Source organism: Magnolia sinica, chromosome 8 (assembly GCF_029962835.1).
Source record: "Magnolia sinica isolate HGM2019 chromosome 8, MsV1, whole genome shotgun sequence".
In the NCBI taxonomy this organism is placed as follows: Eukaryota; Viridiplantae; Streptophyta; class Magnoliopsida; order Magnoliales; family Magnoliaceae; genus Magnolia; species Magnolia sinica.
This window is the reverse complement of record NC_080580.1, coordinates 81,967,514-81,973,513: the sequence shown is the minus strand read 5'-3', so window position 1 is coordinate 81,973,513 and position 6,000 is coordinate 81,967,514.

Sequence of the window (6,000 nt, the reverse complement as noted above, 5' to 3'; positions counted from 1 at the left end):
GGACTCTGTCGTCATTCCAGCATAGCAGCCACGCTGCTGGGGCCCACCGTACAGATGATGGACGGCTGGGATACATCATATACATCATGAGGAGCCCACAGAAGTTGCTAACGTCAACAGCAACTACTGTTGCTGCTGAAGATGGATGAACGGCTTAGATATACGGCACATACATCTCATGTGAGCTCCACAGTTAAACGTTGCTGATAAGGCACCTACATCATGGTCTGGTGAGTTATCCACCGTCCAATCCACTAGACGATGGATGGAAGAGGTGAGACCCTAACATCCAGTGGGTACCACGTGTGGCCCACCATATATCTATATATATATATAACATTATATATATAACATTATTATTTTAATATTATCATGAGTTCAAACGTCCAGACCTGGACGTCTAATCGACAGATGGTCTGGATATAAATCCCATGTGGGACCCACCGTCCTTGCTACTGGACGGTGAAGTCACACGTGGAGATCAAGTGGGTCCATACAATCTGGACAGTTTGCTAAAACGCACACCTCGTGATCGGATCCACCCTTGCTGACTTCAATCTAGCAGCTATTGCTGCTGGTGGACAGATGGTCTGGATTTAACACATCCACACGGTCAGACCCACAGATCTTGCTAGTGGGGCTCACGCAGATGGATAGCGAGGAATAAAATATATACATCACGCGGGACCCACGTGTATGGCAGATGCATTAAGGTGGGATCCACACAGGTGGCCCACAAGCTTAGGACCAAGCTGATATATGTATTTCCCTTCATGCAGTCCAACAGCCTCAACTGCTGGACGATATGAATACAGTACTGGCATCAATGTGGGGTCCATGTACATGTGGCCCACCAGCCACGCATATCGAGGTGGCCCCACATATGGATGGCATGGTTCTAATACATACATCATAATGGGGTTGCATCAGGTTGTGCCACACATATCAAAAGAGAGAAAGAGAGAGAAATAGAGAAAAAGAGAAAGATCGGAGGAAGTAAGAGGGACCCCACCACTATGGGCCCCTCTAGCTTACAATCACATACATCAAGATGGGTCCTACCATATGTGGGTCCTTAAATCATAAAAATAATGGTAGAAAATCACTCACCTTTCCTTCTTCTTCTTCCCTAGTGCTCCAAGGCTCCTAAGAAGCTCCTTTAATGGTGGGGATGATGATCTAAGGGTTGGATGGTGAGGATTGAGGGGGGTAGGGAGTGGGCCACACCTATCTCTCTCTTAGAAGGCATAGATGTTGGAGTTACTTGGGGAATGAGAGAGAGATGAGAGAGAGAGAGAGAGGGTGATGTAAGAGGAGTGATGGGAGAGATGGATGGTGAGTGATGGATGGGTGTACTTGACATGTAAGGGAGAGTTGACTTTAGGTAAGGTTGTGTAAGAGAGGGATGGGTTGGGTTGCTTGTACTTAATTGATGGATTGATGTGACGTGTCGTAGAGATTCTCTTGGTATTTGCAACGTGCAACATTTTTCTCGAACTGAATACGAGCCCACATCCCCTGGTTTGGGTATCACCTCGGTACGTGAGACGCAGCATCAGAACTACAGCGACGGCGCAGTCGTAAGGGTACAAGTCTCGGGTTGAGCCGACTCTGGAATGTGGGATATGACTCAGGATCACGTGTAAATACCGATAGCAGATCGTGGGTCGCCAGAATTCGACCGGGAGGACTGCGGAGGCATACGAAACGGTACCGGCTATGATACGGGTCTTATATAAACATATTATTAAAACTAAGTGGATTTTCAAAAATAAGTCTGATGAACTTGGTAATATTATTCAAAACAATGCTAGATTGGTTGTACAAGGGTACACTCAAATTGAAGGCATTGATTATGATGAAACATTTGCCCCAGTAGCTCGTCTTGAATCAATTAGACTATTCATATCCATTGCTTGCTTTAGAAATTTTAAAATTTATCAAATGGATGTGAAGAGTACCTTCTTAAATGGCGATCTACATGAAGAAGTATATGTTAAACAACCAACGGGTTTTAAAGACCCTAAGAACACTGATCATATCTACTACCTTAAAAAGGCTCTCTACAATTTGAAACAAGCTCCTAGGGCATGGTATGAAAAATTGACTAAGTTTTTACTAAGTCATAATTTTCAAATGGGAAGTGTTGATAAAACTTTGTTTATTAAGAAATATAACGATAATATTTTAATAGTACAGATCTACGTTGATGATATTATATATGAATCTACCTGTTCTAACATGACTGTTGAGTTTGCAGATTTAATAGAATCTATGTTCAAAATGAGCATGGTTGGGGAATTAAATTATTTCCTAGGGTTACAAGTAAAACAACAACCCGATGGTATTTTTATTTCTCAAACCAAATATGCTTTGAACTTGATTAAAAAGTTCGGATTTAAGAATGGTAAGAATTTTGATACTCATATGAGTACAACTTTAAGACTCTCAAAGGACTCTACAGGTAAAAATGTTGATCCTAAATTATATCGTAGTATGATTGGCGATTTACTTTATTTAATTGCTAGTAGACCTGATATTATTTTTAGTGTTGGTATTTGCGCTAGATATCAGTCTGATCCTAAAGTGTTACATCTAACTGTTGTTAAGCGGATAATGCGATATATCGCAAGTACTGCTAAATTGGGTCTCTGGTATCCTTATGATACTAGTGTTCAATTTGCTGGGTACTCAGATGCTGATTGGGCTGGTAATATTGATGACAGAAAATCAACCAGTGGTGGTTGTTTCTATATTAGAAATTGTTTAGTTTCTTGGTTTAGCAAGAAATAAAGTTCTATATCACTCTCAACTGCTAAGGCTAAATACATCGCAGCAGGAAATGCATGTACTCAGCTTCTTTGGATGAAACGTATGTTAAGCGATTATGGAATTGCACAGGAATCAACGATATTATTTTGTGATAATTCCAGTGCTATAAATATTTTGAAAAATCCAATCCAGCATTCACGTACCAAGTACATTGACATTAGGTATTATTATATTTGTGAATTAGTGGAAGAAAAAATAATATCTTTGAAATACATTTTGACCGAGACTCAACTTGCTAACATTTTCACTAAACCGCTTGACAAAAGAAGGTTTAATAAATTAAAAGTTAATCTTGGTATGTGCATTCAAAATTGATTATTCATGCATGCATGTATCATAATGTATATATATTTGATAATTTATGTGTTTAAATTTCAAAATTTCATGAAAAATGAATATTTTTGTGTATACACGACCAATCGTAGATGTGCTCGACCGATCATGTTACGACCGGTCGAGGACAGCTCAAGACCGGTCGTGGACCGCACTGGTCATTTTAAAAATTGAAAAAAAAAATATTTTCTTCGTCATTTCTTCCTTCTTCTCCAACGGGTGTGGCACGACTAGTCGTACCCAACTACTTTATTCTTTAAGGTAAGTGCATCATTTCTGTTTTCCTTGTAGATTTATGCTCTAATCACTTCATTTTCTTCCTTGGAGTGGTTGATTTCAAGTTCTCTTGAAAATTTTGGGGTTTTCTACACTCAAATCCGATCTTTATAAACCCCAGTCTATCCTATTTGCAACTTCTTGATTCTTTGAGTTTCTTCTTGCAAATGGATGCTAGAAGGAAAAAGAAAACTTCCCGTGGTCCATCATCTTCTAGATCAACTCCTATCACTCGGCGCCATCTTCGGTCACCCGAAGATGATCCTTCATATGCGTGGGATTTGCATATACGCAATGTCATTGTTGAAAGGCCTGTTAATCTTGACCACATTGCTCCTTTTGGTATTCTTCCTCTTCTCTAAGTTGTAGGATGGGCTAACATCTTACATTAGGGTGGGCCTGCATACCAACCTATTGCACAGACCATGTTTGCATGCATTTCTAAGTTTTCATCTGAGAATTTAACTTTTAAAATTGATGTTAGAGAAGGTCCATTTGATGTAGACCGCCATCTGATTTCGGGTCTTATAAACATATCGGTCAACGATGAGGGTATTCCTATTCATACTTTACCTGAAAAATCCTCTGAATCGGAAAAACGCGTACTCACTAGAGATCTATGTAATATGAATGTGCAATGGACTCATAAAGGGAATGCGCACCCCTCAAAGTATATGTTACCCAGATACAAAGTTCTCCACAAAATCTTTATTTCAATTCTGTATCCTCGTTAAGGTAACAAAACTGAACTGACTTTATTTATGGTTTGGGTTTTGCATTCTATTATCTTTGGTACTAAAGTTTGTCTTCCTTCATTGATATGCCATTCCATCATTTAGTTTCGTCTCCATCCAGGTCATAGTGATATTCCATTTGCCTATCTTATGACTGTGTTAACTAATCACATGTTAGTTGTTATGCCTGTTGGAGAGGCTCTTATCCATCATCTTATTTTTTAACAATTCGAATATTAATAAAATGAATTTGAAATTGGCTCCTGGCCAAGTAGATGTTGGTAGTGGAGCTGAAGCAAGGAATGAAGATGAAGCTGGCGATCTTCCTAATGATATTAATATGGATGATATATTTGATGAACTTGAATTTGATTTTACTAATGATCCTGACTATGAGTCATCTGATTTTGATGCTCGTCTTCGTGCTCTTGAAGAGAAGGTTGAAAATATGTATGTAGCCCATGATCTTCGATTTAAATATATGCGCAAGTATCTTAGGTGCTTAAACAAGGGCCTTCATCAACTTAATCTTACCATACATGCTCCTTCATCTGGATCTGATTAAGTGTTTTATCTTTTAGTCTGTATTAACTCTAACACTGTTTTACCTTTGTTGGTGTGAGAACTTTGATTTTACTTCAGTTTAGTTAGCTGATCTTTGTTTGTGGATTTGAATTGGTTAATAGTTTTTGGACTTTAATTTGCTAAAATCTTGTTTAGTTAATCCTTTTCTTACTCCAGTTTATTATCCTTTTCCATTTCTTTTTGCTTCCTTTGTCATATTGTGACAAAAAAGGGGAGAAGATTTCAAGTAGTTTGGATTGATTGGAATGGATAATGGATATGGATTGAAGGGTAGTAACATTAATTTTTACGATATATATGTGTGTGTTACTCAGGGGGAGTAAATAAGTAAGGAAGAATTTGTGCTAGTTAATGACAATTGGTGCATGATTCTTTAACCAGGATATAACTGGTTCTCTTATATATGTTTGGTGCATGATTCTTTATTGAGCATGTTGTGCTTCTCTTATTTTTTTTAGATGTTGAGTATGTTTTGTCACAAATTTGACAAAGGGGAGATTGTAAGTGCTATGGTTTTATGCTCCTTTGGTTGTCAAATTTTTTAGTGCCAAAATATCAATCTATGTTTTGTGTAGCTCATTGGTATATATGATCAAGACATTGCATCACCTCTCTAAACACTTTGCTTCAAGTCAAGAATAAAGAACTACTTCAAACCATTTCAAGAAATGCAAGTACAAGCTACAACGGAAGAAGTGATCTTGTTCAAGATCCAAGTCAAGTGTAATTCAAGCTACAAGAAGTACAACTTAAGATTAAGTGTGATTCAAGCTCTAGAAGATCTCAAGCTCAATGTTACATCAAGGAGAGAGATCTCAAGCTTTACAATCTTCAAAGGTCAACTATCATATGAAGAAATGAAGTCTCAATGATCATACCTCACTTTCAAGGTACGATTGACCTTAGATTGACCTTAGGGTAGGTCATTTTATATACATAATTCAAATTGAATTACTTTACATGTATTTGGACTGTTCTAAGAATAGTCTTGAAGTCTGTTCGACTAGTCTTAGCTCTGGCTCAACTAGTCCAAGAAATTTCTAAACCAGTCTTAAGTTGTTGCAAAATTTTAGAATTTTTTAGTTGAGCTACGACCAGTCCTGGACTCTGTTCGACCGGTCTTGTGAACAGTGCACGACTCGTCCTACGACTAGTCCTGGACCTACGACTCAAATTTTAGCAACTGTTCCTGGTTTCTCACGACTGGTCGTAGGATGCTCATGACCAGTCGTGGAGGGCT